The sequence below is a fragment of the Artemia sp. Qi Xiang Cuo genome, chromosome 10 (assembly GCF_049724085.1).
Source record: "Artemia sp. Qi Xiang Cuo chromosome 10, ASM4972408v1, whole genome shotgun sequence".
NCBI lineage: Eukaryota > Metazoa > Arthropoda > Branchiopoda > Anostraca > Artemiidae > Artemia > Artemia sp. Qi Xiang Cuo.
Genome location: NC_142803.1, coordinates 50551954 through 50567322, shown reverse-complemented (window position 1 = coordinate 50567322; position 15369 = coordinate 50551954). Strand labels below are relative to the sequence as shown.

The following is a 15369-nucleotide window of genomic DNA, read 5'->3' as shown; positions in this document are numbered from 1 at the left end:
GGGAAGGAATTTTCCATGAAGGGTGAGCCCGATTTCCCAGCATTATTTAAAAAACGATCAGAAATTAAATAAAAAAAAACAAGTTTTTCCAACTGAAAGTTAACATCAAAATTTAAAACGAACATAAATTATTGCGTATATGATGGGGTTCGCCTTCTCGTCAATATCTCGCTCTTTACACTAAAGTTTTTTTTATTACTTTCAAAGAGCTATTTATTCTAATTAAACGACCTTTGTGATTCAAGGATCATTCTTAAAGAATTGGAATCAAATTCGAACTTTATCCTAAAAAGCGAGGTATTGATGAGGGGGCGAACCCCCTCATATACACAATAATTTCTGTTCGTTTTAAGTTTTAATATGGTTCCTTACTTTCAGTTGAAACAACTTATTTTTTTATTTAATCACTCAAAGGACGAATAAAAACAAATTCTTTAAAGTATTCAACATCCAAAGGCTTCCTTCAGAGAAAGGATTTGTTCTTGAGATGAGATAAGATGGGTTTATTTTCAACTAATAATTACACCATACTTAACTGGCACTTACCACAGTTAAATAGTTAAATACCACAAATAATTATGAAAAAATAACCTGACACGAGCCATTTAAGGTTAAACATTTAGCAAACAAAAACTTCTTCGTCGCTTTCTCATTCTCAACACATCAAGAAAGTCTAGGATAAATGATGGCAGAAAATGAAAAAAAAATCCTTATTTACAATAGAAAGTTGTCACAGCAGTTTTAGACTAATAAGTCTAAATTTCTGACAAAGAATTAAGTTTTTCTTTATCTGGAAAAATAAAACACTAAGCAGAAACTTAATACCCAAGCTAAAGACCATAAGAAACTGATAAGAGAGAAAACTCAATTCGTTTCTTAGAAAAATAACAACAACATCATCATTATTCAGAAAAAAAACTTCTGATTTACATTTTGCCTAAGATAAAAGAACCGATTTCGCCTACAGGGCATATTGTCTATATTTTGTACTCTTTTTTTTAGCTAGCCCGGTATCATTATACTACATGCCTTCTTTTAAAAGAAATACTTTAATAAAAAATTTTACTTTATCAAACTGTTCCGGCTCAATAGTAACCGAAACTCTAAAAAACGGGATTTTGATACCAATAGATACATCAAAAGAATCAGATTTTAATACTGATTTCAAATATATAAGTTTCATCAAGTTTAGTCCTACCCATCAAAAGTTCAAAGAACTGTACAGGAAAAACTGAGCACTTGAATACAACACACTGAAAATAGAACAAAAATAGAAGACAAAGCGTCATTTCTAGAGCCCACTTTCCAGGGCTATAATGAGAGAAAGTTTGAGATGACTAGGACATGTTCTGCAGATGAAGGATGGCAGATTGCCGAAGATCGTCCATTTGGCCAGCCTTCTAGGGCCAAGCAAAAAGCAGGTCTTTTCTTAATTGGGCAGGAGAAGGTCGTAAAGAAGAATTTAAGGGTTATGGGAAGTTTTTTGAGATGATTCTCAAAAACAGAAAAGAATATGAACAGGAGAGGTATCCCATTATTATCAATAATTGCAGTTCCTTGCTTCCAGCACTTTTAAGCCTCAAAAACAGAAAAGAATCTGTACAGGAGATATATCCCATTATTATTAATAATTGCAGTTCCTTGCTTCCAACACTTTAGGCTCAAAAATAGAAAAGCATCTGTACAGGAGAAATATCCAATCATTATTAATAATTACAGTTCCTTGCTTCCAACACGTTTAAGCATCAAAAACAGAAAAGAATCTGTACAGGAGTGATATCCCGTAATTATTAAAAATTGCGGTTCCTTGCTTTTAACACTTGTAAGCCTCAAAAACAGAAAAGAATCTGCATAGGAGAGATATCCTATTATTATGAATAATTGCAGTTCCTTGCTTCCAACACTTTTAAGCCTCAAAAACAGAAAAGAATCTGCATAGGAGAGATATCCCATTATTATTAATAATTACAGTTCCTTCCTTCCAACACTTTTAAGCATCAAAAAAAGAAAAGAATCTATACAGGAGAAATATCCCATTATTATTAATAATTGCAGTTCCTTGCTTCCAACACTTTTAAGCCTCAAAAACAGAAAAGCATCTATACAGGAGAAATATCCCATAATTCTTAAAAATTGCGGTTCCTTGCTTTAACGCTTTTAAGCCTCAAAAACAGAAAATAATCTGCATAGGAGAGATATCCCATTATTATTAATAATTACAGTTCCTTGCTTCCAACAATTTAAGCCTCAAAAACAGAAAAGCATCTGTACAGGAGAAATATCCAATAATTATTAAAAATTGTGGTTCCTTGCTTTTAACACTTTTAAGCCTCAGAAACAGAAAAGAATCAGCATAGGAGAGATATCCCATTATTATTAATAATTACAGTTCATTTCTTCCAACGCTTTTAAGCATCAAAAACAGAAAAGAATCTGTACAGGAGAGATATCCCATTATTATTAATAATTGGAGTTCCTTGCTTCCAACACTTTAGGCCTCAAAAACAGAAAAGCATCTGTACAGGAGAAATATCCAATAATTATTAAAAATTGCGGTTCCTTGCTTTTAACACTTTTAAGCCTCAGAAACAGAAAAGAATCAGCATAGGAGAGATATCCCATTATTATTAATAATTACAGTTCATTTCTTCCAACTCTTTTAAGCATCAAAAACAGAAAAGAATATGTACATGAGAGATATCCCATTATTATTAATAATTGGAGTTCCTTGCTTCCAACACTTTAGGCCTCAAAAACAGAAAAGCATCTGCATAAGAGATACATCCTATAATTATTAATAATTGCAGTTCCTTGCTTCCAACACTTTTAAGCCTCAAAAACAGAAAAGCATCTGTACAGGAGAAATATCCCATTATTATTAATAATTGCAGTTCCTTGCTTCCAACACTTTTAAGCCTCAGAAACAGAAAAGAATCTGCATAGGACAGATGTCCCATTATTATTAATTATTACAGTTCATTTCTTCCAACGCTTTTAAGCCTCAAAAACAGAAAAGAATCTGCATAGGAGAGATATCCCATTATTATTAATAATAACAGGTCATTGCTTCCAACGCTTTTAAGCCTCAAAAACAGAAAAGAATATGTACATGAGAAATATCCCATAATTATTAATAATTTGAGTTCATTGCTTCCAACACTTTAGGCCTCAAAAACAGAAAAGCATCTGTACAGAAGAAATATCCAATAATTATTAATAATTGCGGTTCCTTGCTTTTAACACTTTAAAGCCTCAGAAACAGAAAAATATCTGTACAGGAGAAATATCCAATAATTATTAAAAATTGTGGTTCCTTGCTTTTAACACTTTTAAGCCTCAAAAACAGAAAAGAATTTGCATAGGAGAGATATCCCATTATTATTAATAATTACAGTTCCTTGCTTCCAACACTTTTAAGCCTCAAAAACAGAAAAGAATCTGTACAGGAGAGATATCCCATTATTATTAATAATTGGAGTTCCTTGCTTCCAACACTTTAGGCCTCAAAAACAGAAAAGCATCTGTACAGGAGAAATATCCAATAATTATTAAAAATTGCGGTTCCTTGCTTTTAACACTTTTAAGCCTCAAAAACAGAAAAAAATCTGTACAGGAGAAATATCCAATAATTCTTAAAAATTGTGGTTCCTTGCTTTAACGCTTTTAAGCCACAAAAACAGAAAATAATCTGCATAGGAGAGATATCCCATTATTATTAATAATTACAGTTCATTTCTTCCAACGCTTTTAAGCATCAAAAACAGAAAAGAATCTGTACAGGAGAGATATCCCATTATTCTTAAAAATTGGAGTTCCTTGCTTCCAACACTTTAGGCCTCAAAAACAGAAAAGCATCTGTACAGGAGAAATATCCAATAATTATTAAAAATTGCGGTTCCTTGCTTTTAACACTTTTAAGCATCAAAAACAGAAAAGAATCTGTACAGGAGAAATATCCAATAATTATTAAAAATTGTGGTTCCTTGCTTTTAACACTTTTAAGCCTCAAAAGCAGACAAAAATTTGTACAGGAGAGATATCCCATTATTATTAATAATTACAGTTCTTTTGCTTCGAACACTTTTAAGCCTCAAAAACAGAAAAGAATCTGTACAGGAGAAAAATCCCATAATTATTAAAAATTGCGGTTCCTTGCTTTTAACACTTTTAAGCCTCAAAAACAGAAACGAATCTACATAGGAGAAATATCCCATTATTATTAATAATTACAGTTCCTTTCTTCCAACCCTTTTGAGCCTCAAAAACAGAAAAGAATCTGCATAGGAGAGATATCCCATTATTATTAATAATTACAGTTCCTTTCTTCCAACACTTTTAAGCCTCAAAAACAGAAAAGAATCTGCATAGGAGAGATATCCCATTATTATTAATAATTAAAGTTCCTTCCTTCCAACACTTTTAAGCCTCAAAAACAGAAAAGAATCTGCATAGGAGAGATATCCCATTATTATTAATAATTACAGTTCCTTTCTTCCAACACTTTTAAGCCTCAAAAACAGAAAAGAATCTGCATAGGAGAGATACCACTTGCTTCCAGTGGTTTCATCCAAAATATGCAGGCATTTCTATTGAGGAGAGAATACAATGTGGTGAGTGGTTTTGTTTAAACTGCCAGTCCCCCCGTTCTTTGAATGAGGACCCCGCACCACCTTTAACACCACCGTTTCTACCCCCTGTTCTTTGAACCACGCTCTACGCCCAAGTCTGCCTCAAAAACTACAACCCCAAAACCAATATAAAAAAATCAAGCTTCCCAAATCCCCCCTTGTGTTGACTGTGTTAAACACATCAAACAGCTGGCTCATCTCCGAGCTAAATACAATTCCCAGTTAGAGAAGAATTCAGAGCATGAAGTAGCCATTGAAGATTTGAAAAAACAAGTTGAAATTTTTCTCAATGACCAAAAAATTGGTAACGATGTGCTCCGGGAACTTGATCTTGAAATTAAAAAATTAAATGAAATTACCAACTCCCATAATTCACAACATCTCCTTATGGAGGATGAATTCGGCAGTCTATAGAGCAATCAGGGGACTCTTAAATTGAAAATCACCAAAATACAAAATTATTTAAAAAACAACGTAGCAATTATTATTACCATAGGGAATCAGTTATGTGAGTTCAGCAAATCCAGCATTAATTCTAGATTATCCCATGAGAGCTTACAAATACCTACGTGTAGTATGACTACTGATGACGCCGTTGAGTTTGTTAATAGTCCAGTGCCTTCCGGCTTTTCACATAAATTATCTGGTGATAATGAACTAAACAAAAAGGTTATAGAGAATTCATTACCATACGATGAAAATTGTGTCATCTTTGAAAAAATTACGAAGGAAAAAGATAACAGTGAAATAAATGTAAAAACAATCAGAAAGGAAAATGTAATCTGCAACTCTATTGATAGTGGTTTCTGTAAGTTCTTCAGACAATGCAAGTTTCTGCATATTTGTTGCCAGTTTATTTCAGGAGTTTTTTTGTCTTATAAGTGTATTTTTGACCATGCTGATCTTTGTTCTGTTTTATCTTGTATTGATAAGTCGTGTACTTTTGCTCATGCATCTCCAGGATTGGAGCGCAGGTTTAAAACCCAACGTTTTTTAGAGCGACGCCGACAGTACTCACGACCCCCCCTCCCCTTGTTCGTGTTCCCTTCGACTTTCAGTCTTATCCCCCTGCAAACCCGTTAAAGAGCAGTATACCACAGGAATCCATCCCTCGAAACAATCCTCCGCCCCAAGTTCTTACGCGTGCCCAGTCAGTCCAACCCCCAAAATCACTTCACTCAATTCGGACCATCCCCAACCCCCCCCCCCCCCCTCACTCATATTCCTCCCAAAAATACACTTCCTTTCGACTCCTTTCGTCTCCGTGCGTCCAAAAAGTTACCAGCCGGTTCTGGACTCCACCCGTTATTTGCCGAAACAAACCCAACCCCTCCCCTCTCAGAGACCCTCCACCGTACTTCCCTCCCTCAGCTTCATCTTGCCCCCCGACCCCCCCCCTATTTAAAGAACACTCCCAACTTGACTTATTCCCAGGTCACCATGAAACCTTTCTCCCTTCCCTTGCACTTTATCCCCCCTGGCTACCCTACCAGTATGACTCTGGTTTAAAAGTAAGCAGGCAGAATGATCCTCTTTTAACACCTCCATGCAGAGTTTCTAAAACTTCAAGTAGTTACCGCTGTTTAGAGTCTCCGCTAGTATCCGCTCAATTAAATGCAATTGTATTTGAAAAAGATAGATTTGATCCCCCTGTCACTTGTTCTCACTATCCAAGTTTAGCCCCCGTCAAGAATTCCACTAGAACCCCTGACCCCATCTGTGATATAAAAAAAAAGTAAAGTGTAAAAACGGTACCTTCACAAGTCGCTTTTGATTCCTCAAACTTTTTTTGATCAACGCTGAAATCCTTAACTTTGAAAAAATCAATGAATTAGATACCTTTTATAAAATATATAGTTTAGATGTAATCGCTATTACTAAAGTTTAAACTCCAAAATTTGCACCTATTAAAGATGACCAATTTTTATCAATTTCCGAAAATCGGGACATAAAACCAACCACTAGATAAGAAAGGTGGCAGAATTTTGTTCTATATCCTCTCTGATCTATACCAAATTGAAATCCCAATTCCATTTCTTAATCCCTTTGATGAACTTATGTGGGTATGTGTTCGACCTAAAGTATTGCCGCGTCCTTTTAATTTAATTGTCCTTTGTTGTTTTTATTGCTCCCCTAATCAGAGATCCGCTGACAAAATAAATTTTATCGAAAAATTACATGCAAGTGCTGACTTTGTACTATCAAAATACCCAAATGCAGGAATTTTCCTGATGGGTGACGCAAACGATTTAAGACTTGATTCTACATGTAACGCTTTTAATTTAAAACAGGTCGTTAATGTCCCTACTACAAACGGCAATACTACTCTTGATTTAATTTGCACTAATCTGTCGAAGTTTTACAAACCCGTCTCCACTCTGCCCCCTCTAGGGGGTAGTTACCACTTTAGCCTTTTCCTATCTCCGCTGGCTAAAGTTATAGAAAACGACTGTCTTTCTCCGCAGACAGCCGTTTTCTATAACTGAAACCGCTTATAGACCTCTCACTGACTCAGGACTTTTCAATTTTGGCTCCTGGATTACTACTGAAAATTGGTCCACAGTGTATCAAACAAAAGACGTTGACTACATGGCTTTGTCCCTCCAAAATCTATTGAGGAGTAATAATGAATTCCACTTCCCTGAGAAAAAATTTAAAACGTGTTATGCAGATAAGCCTTATGCTACTGATTATTTTAAAATACTGAAAAGAAAAAAAAAATCAATTTTTTCCAAGCAGGTGGTATTAATGCGGATATTAGTATAAGGAAATTCCTAAAGCGAAAAATAAACCACGCAGTTTTTCATTATTATAACAATAAAGTCAAAGATCTTTATTCCTACAATCCTAAGCACTGGTACAGAAAAATAACAGAAATATGCGGAAAAAGTCCTTCCGAAATTGATTTTCATCTCCCTGAACCCCTCTAATAAGACTGCCAACGATCTGAACTTGTACCTTGCTTCCATCGTGCAAAGTCTCCCCCTTTCACTGGCTCAAGTCCAACTATTCCTCCCAATACTTCCTTCCCCTTTATTTATCCCTCTGATGTTATAAATAAAATTCTTAATCTTAGAAAATCAAGTATTTGTCACTTGGACATCCCAGTTTACTTAATTAAATACTTTTCGGACAAAATTGGTGAGCCTCTATCAAATTCTTTCAACTACCTCACACACTGTGGCGATTTCTAATGTTAATTGAAACAGTGTTTTATAGAACCCGCCCCTAAGAATTGCGCCAGTCTGACTTTCTTTAACATTTGTCCTATTACACTCACTTCCGTTTTTTCCAAACTGTACGAAGCCTTCTTTTGTGACTAGGTTAAGAATAAAATTTGTCCGCGTATTGACACCCGGCAGTTTGGTAACTTAAAGAAAACTTCCACCACCCATTACCTTGTGCACTTAATGCATACCATCGTAAGTAACCTTGATAAACCAAATGTCTGGCTGAACCTTGTCTTAGTTGATTTCCAAAAAGCTTTTGACCTGGTTGACCACACCACCTTAATTCGTTCACTCCTGGTTAACTTTAAACTTGATCCTCTGTTAGTAAATATTGTTATATCGTTTCTTTCAAATAGATCCCAAGTTGTTAAATACAAAAATATTTTCTCTAACCCCCTCCGTATATATTATGGAATTCCTCAAGGAACCTTATTGGGACCACTTTTATTTCTAGTCATGATTAATGATATTGGTAAAGACTTCCCCCATAGGTGGATATACGTGGATGACTTGACGATCCTCGAAGTATGTCACAGGAATATTAAAAGTGACCCCCTTGAAATTCTATCCCACATTTCGGATGAAGCTAAGAACCTAAATATGAAAGTAAATTCCACTAAATCAAATATAATTACGATAAATTTCTTGAAATCTATTCCCGCCTTCCTTGACCCTATCCCCCCAGATATTTCTGTGTCTTCCTTTAAATTACTTGGGGTTAAAATTTCCTCTAATTTAAAGTGGGATATCCACGTGAAAGATATTGTCCGTAGAGCTAATGCGTCCATGTCTCTCCTTAAGCTCTTGAATAAATTTAACATCCCCCCATCCCATTCTTTACGGATTTATACTTCCTTTGTCCACCCGCATCTTGAATATGCTTGTCCAGTTTGGCATCCTGGCATCTCCCGTGATGAATCAGATAAAATTGAATCTATTCAAAAAAGAGCCCTAAGAATAATTTTTAAAGAAACTTTGGTACCATATTCACTCGTTCTAAAAAAGGCCAAGCTGGAAACTCTTGAGCACAAGAGAGGAAAGCTGTGCCTCCATTTTGCGAAAAATGCAATAATAAACCCTCACAATGCAAACATTTTCCCCACAAGACACTCCCCGTTCAGACACCATCTCCTACGCACTGTTCTTCAACCTATCCCTATCTGGGACGCCATCTGTTGTTTAACCTCCATAAATGAAAAAACCTTGGTCCCCTACGTTAGTGATCAAATGAAACAATAGTTTTTTTTGTTTTTTTTTTACTGTTTACAACCATGCTGGTTTCCGTTTTGTTTTTATATTCCCTCCCTGTTTTATATAATCTCTTTTAAACCTTTTTAACATTATTTTTATCTAATTTTTTTTTTTTTTTTTTTTTTTTTTAATTTGTGCCTTTTTAAATTTATTACATTTTAAACTTTTTTTTATAATAATTAATTGCTTTGCCTTTATGTTATTGTTGTTTTTGGCATTGTTTAGCCAGTTTTTTAGTTGTTGTGCTATTTATGTCTTTTTTTTATTATATGACCCCGAAATGCGAATTCGGCCCTTCGGGGCTTGTGATAGCCATTTTCTGAAATAAATATCTTATCTAAATAAAAAAAACACTAGCCTCAAAAATAGAAAAGAATCTGCATAGGAGAAATATCCTATTATTATGAATAATTACAGTTCCTTTCTTCCAACATTTTAAGCCTCAAAAACAGAAAAGAATTTGCATAGGAGAGATATCCCATTATTATTAATAATTAGAGTTCCTTCCTTCCAACACTTTTAAGCATCAAAACAGGAAAGAATCTGTACAGAAAAAATATCCCATTATTATTAATGATCGCAGTTCCTTGATTCCAACACTTTTAAGCCTCAAAAACAGAAAAGAATCTGTACAGGAGAAAAATCCCATAATTATTAAAAATTGCGGTTCCTTGCTTTTAACACTTTTAAGCCTCAAAAACAGAAAAGAATCTGCATAAGAGAGATATCCCATTATTATTAATAATTGCAGTTCCTTTCTTCCAACACTTTTAAGCCTCAAAAACAGAAAAGAATCTGCATAGGAGAGATATCCCATTATTATTAATAATTACAGTTCCTTCCTTCCAAAACTTTTAAGCATCAAAAAAAGAAAAGAATCTGTACAGGAGAAATATCCCATAATTATTAAAAATTGCGGTTCCTTGCTTTTAACACTTTTAAGCCTCAAAAGCAGACAAAAATTTGTATAGGAGAGATATCCCATTATTATTAAGAATTACAGTTCTTTTCTTCGAACACTTTTAAGCCTCAAAAACAGAAAAGAATCTGTACAGGAGAAAAATCCCATAATTATTAAAAATTGCAGTTCCTTGCTTTAACACTTTTAAGCCTCAAAAACAGAAAAGAATCTGCATAGGAGAGATATCCCATTATTATTAATAATTACAGTTCCTTTCTTCCAACACTTTTAAGCATCAAAAACGGAAAAGAATCTGTACATGAGAGATATCCCATTACTACTACTAACAACTCATCGCAGCACCAAGCCGCCTGAGGCCAACACAGCTACGCACGCTCCTCCTCCACCCCAATCTATTCAAAGCCTCTCTTTTTACACCCACCCAAGAAGTTTCCATTTCTTGTAAATCTTTCCTATGACTTCCTCCCATCCCACGCGAGGACAACCTGCTTTACGTTTAGCCCTAGATGGTTGGTCGAAAAGAACAATTTTCGGCAGTCTGTCATCCTTCATCTGCACAACATGCCCTAACCACCTCAACCTTTCTCTCATTATAGACCTAGAAAGCGGTATTGAAACACATTTTTCGTATAGCCTACTGTTTGAAATATGGTCAGTCAGCTGGGTACCCAGAACAATCTGTAAGCAATTTCTCTGGAAAGCATCTAGCAAATCTTCATCCGCTTTTCGGAGCGTCCATGCCTCAGAGCCATATTTGACCACTGTCATCACTGTAGGTTCTAAGATTCTAATCTTGGTTTGCAGACTTGTCTTCCTATTCTTCCAGACTGTTTTTAGCTGTGAAAAAAACACCCTGAGCCTTGGCTATTCTATTTTTAGCATCTTCACTGTTCCCACCATCTTTACTAATAATACTACCAAGGTAAGTGAAGCTGCCCAATTGATCAATCGTTTCATCACCCAGCTTCACCTCTTAGCCTTCACTTATTTCTAGCCTTAGTGACTTTGTCTTCTTAACATTAATTTTCAAACCAATACTAGCACCCTGGACTCGCAAAACCTCTAAAATTTCATTCATTTTGCTCACACTTTCATCTAGGATGCTTAAGTCATCAGCATAATCCAGGTCCAGGAGACTTTTTCCTCCCCATTTGATTCCGTGGTCTCCCATTGCCTTTCCTGTGCTCCTTAAGACAAAGTCCATCAAAATAATCTATGTAAAGGGGGATAAAACACAACCCTGCCTAACTCCTGATTTAAGACAAAACCAGCTGCTAACCTCATTTCCTGCCTTAACCGCAGCAGTGTTATTCTCGTACATAGCACTAATCACTTTAATTTATTTGTCTGGTATACCATACAAGAATAAACCCTTTACTAAAGCTCCTCTATCAACAGAATAGAACGCTTGCTCATAATCTATAAAACTGAGGACCAAAGGTGTTTGAAAACTTAGGCACTTCTCAATTATTAACCTAAGAGTAAAAATTTGGTCAACACATCCTCTACCTTTTCTAAAACCGCACTGCTCTTCTCTTAAAACTTTGTCTACGGCATCTCTCAGTCCAAAAAGTATCATATTACTAAGCAATTTGCTACCTACAGAGACCAGACTAATGCCTCGATAATTACCACACTCACTTTTATCACCTTTCTTATAAAGTGGCTTAATTAAGGTTTTCCTATAATCGTTTGGTACTTCCCCCTTTTCAAAAATCATATTCATAATCTTCAGTAACTTATTTCTAGCCTCAGAGCCACCATATTTAAGAAACTCATTTACCACCCTATTAGCACCTGGAGCCTTATTATTCTTTAATCCTTTTCGTACTGTTGCTAATTCAGCCTCACAAAACAAATCTTCCTTCACATACAAGGTATCACAAACTTTTTCATTTTCCTCTATATTTTTTCCTGCAACTCTATCTCGGTTAAGCAAGAACTCAAAATGTTCGGCCCATCTCGCTTTAGCTTTTTCCTTATCGCTAATTGCCACCCCATTCCTATCTTTAACTGGGACAAGTCCGGATTGACTACTACCTCTCAATTTGTTAACGTGCCAGTACAATATTTTACTATTATGCCGTCTAGCTGCATCTTCTAAATCCTCGGCAATTTTATCCATGGCCTCCACTTCACACCTCCTTAGTACATATTTCAATGCTTTCTCCACTTTCTTTACATTTCTTTTGTTTTCATGCGATCTATCACTCAGATAATTCTTGTACAAGTCCTTTCTCCTTTATATTAAACATAAAGCTTTTTCACAAATATTCTTAGCTGCAGTTCTAGCTTTTTTCCCTAATACACCTTCAGCAACTTCACAAATTATTTTTCTAAAATTATTCCAACCATCTTCCAGATTATCAAATTTTAAACTCTCAAGTTTAGTATTCAACTGTTCCTGGAAAGTTTCTCTCAAATTCTCATCCTGGAGTCTACTAACATCATAACTTCCCGGGAGGTAATTACCCTTCCGATATTTCAGCTTTAAATTAACCCTTGACACTACTAGATGGTGATCTTTACTTTTAACATCAATAACGGCACTCCTATATACCCTAGTATCTTGTATTGATCCTGCCAGTCTTCGGTTTACTATAGCATAATCAATAAGGTTTGCTGTCTTACCATCACGTGAATACCATGTTAACTTATGAGCCATTTTATGACCAAACACCGTATTGATTATATAACTAGATTGTTATACCTACAAAATTGCAAAAGTCTATATCCATTACTGTTTTCTTTTCCTACACCAAATTTACCTAAGCTGGGATATCATCTATCCTTATTTCTACCAACCTGGGCGTTAAAATATCCCAGTAATAACATCATATTTCTACCTGGGACCTTGTCTATTTGCTCCTGCAACTGTAAGTAAAATTCATCTGAGTCACTAGTATCTCCATCAGTCGGTTCTACAGGGGCGTATACTACTATAACTGAACCCTGAACTTTCTAGTCGTAAAATGAGCAATTAGTATTCTATTATTACTACCTTTCCAGCCTAAACAAGACTTAGCAGCTTCCTTATTCATCATGAGCCCTACTCCCTGTCTATGTACCCCATCCTTCCTGCCTGAGTACACAAATTCTATATCACCTAGTTTCATGCTTCCTACCCCTGGGAGATGAGTTTATGAAACTCCTAATAAATACAGTTCGAATCGTCTGAATTCGTCAGTCAAAATGTCGATACGATAGTCATTTTCTAATGTCGTAACATTCCAAGTTCCAATTTTCTTGTTCTTTAAATCATTGAAATTTTTTTTCGCCTCAGGAAAAGCAATGATCCCGGATACCAGTGCAGGACGGAGATCACATATCTTCTCAAGTCTACACCGAAGTGCTTAAGCCGGCTTAGAACCGGACAGCAAGAAGTCCCTGGGACCTCCATGAATGGAGGCTTTGTGCAATCCTGGGCCCATCTTGGTCACAACATGGTTTTCAGCACAAAAACAGAAAACAGAAAAAAATCTGCTCAAAAGCAGACATAAATCTGTACAGGAGAGATATCCCATTATTATTAATAACTACACTTCTTTTGCTTCGATCACGTTTAAGCCTCAAAAACAGAAAAGCATCTGTACAGGAGAAATATCCCGTAATTATTACAGATTGCGGTTCCTTGCTTTTAACAATTTTAATCCTCAAAAACAGAAACGAATCAACAAAAGAGAGATATCCTATTAGTATGAATAATTACAGTTCCTTTCTTCCAACCCTTTTAAGCCTCAAAAACAGAAAAGAATCTGCATAGGAGAGATATCCCATTATTATTAATAATAACAGTTCCTTGCTTCCAACACTTTTAAGCATCAAAAACAGAAAAGAATCTGTACAGGAGAAATATCCCATAATTATTAAAAATTGCGGTTCCTTGCTTTTAACACTTTTAAGCCTGAAAAGCAGACAAAAATTTGGAGAGGAGAGATATCCCATTATTATTAATAATTACAGTTCTTTTGCTTCGAACACTTTTAAGCCTCAAAAACAGAAAAGAATCTGTACAGGAGGAAAATCCCATAATTATTAAAAATTGCGGTTCCTTGCTTTTAACACTTATAAGCCTCAAAAACAGAAAAGAATCAGCATAGGAGAGATATCCCATTATTATTAATAATTGCAGTTCCTTGCTTCTAATACTTTTAAGCATCAAAAACAGCAAATTTAATTGCATGATAAGCCTTTTCTTGAAGGGGGAAAAAACATGAGAATATGAAGAATCATGGGATAAAGTTAGGGGTACTTTTTTGCAATTTGGCAATATTGTTTTTATTTTATTTTTAGTCTATCATGCAATCTTCGAAACATTAAAAGTATTTATTTAGCAAAAGCTATTGGGATATTAAGAAAGCATTCCTGACATCACGAAATGTGTTACTCAGCAGTATTTTCTTCTTTTTCATCTTTTTTGTAATTAAAGAAAGTTCTTTTTATTTCATGCGCTGATATCGAGGGGAAAACTCCACATCAGCAGTTGAAGTACCAAGGACACCGACAATGAAATCATGTTTTTTTGAATTGGTTAAGTGGAAACTTGCACAACCAAGTCTCAAATAACATACATCTTATATCTTAGATATATCTTCGATATATATATATATATATATATTAGGGTGGTGCTTATGCATATACATAAAAAAAAATTGTTTTTCCGGCCTCCCATTATCCTAAACGTTTCTTCTATGATAGAAAAAAAGAAGTGTCATTTATTTTTAGGATAAATTCATGTTTGGAGTATGCTCAAGGCACCCGAATTTTGATTATGCTCAAATGTTATAGAAATCAGGTGTATATAATTGTGTATTTATTGTGAATTCTAACACAAAACAGGTGTTATGTGTTATATAAAGAGATAACTGAAGGGATTCAGGATAATATATTAATAATCAATTTGGTGTCTGTGCATTTTCACATAAAATGTTTTGTTTACAGTCAGTCATGGCGATTTCTACATCCCCACGCAGTAAACAGGAAGTGTACCTGCTTAGTTCAGCTTTGGAAGATCTATTTGGTTCAAATTTGCCATCGATTGGTGATGTTCTCAGGCTCTATGCCACAAAGCTGAAAGTAGCCAATACTAAGTATGAGGCAGCAGTATCAGTAATTAAGGACGTTCGAATGTTTTAGGAGAAAGCTAGAATACCCATGCGCTGGAGTGATCATGCAGTAGCCAAACTTGAAGTTTTAGTGCAGAGATGGGAAGGGTTGAAGAAAACCAAAGCAAGAAGGACAGCAAGTCATATAGCCAATGAAGAAGAATTTAAGGAAGCTTTCAATGATCTCTTTGACGTAGCTCACCAGGAGGCGTTCATCAAAATTGAGGAAGACA

At 35.2% G+C, this 15369-nt stretch overlaps 1 protein-coding gene across 1 annotated transcript in view; it reads right to left on the bottom strand.

Moving 5' to 3' along the window:
• The window catches only part of Cpsf5 (cleavage and polyadenylation specificity factor subunit 5), a 198019-nt gene that overhangs the window by 89852 nt on the left and 92798 nt on the right, over positions 1 to 15369 (bottom strand). The gene's annotated exons all lie outside the window — the stretch shown is intronic.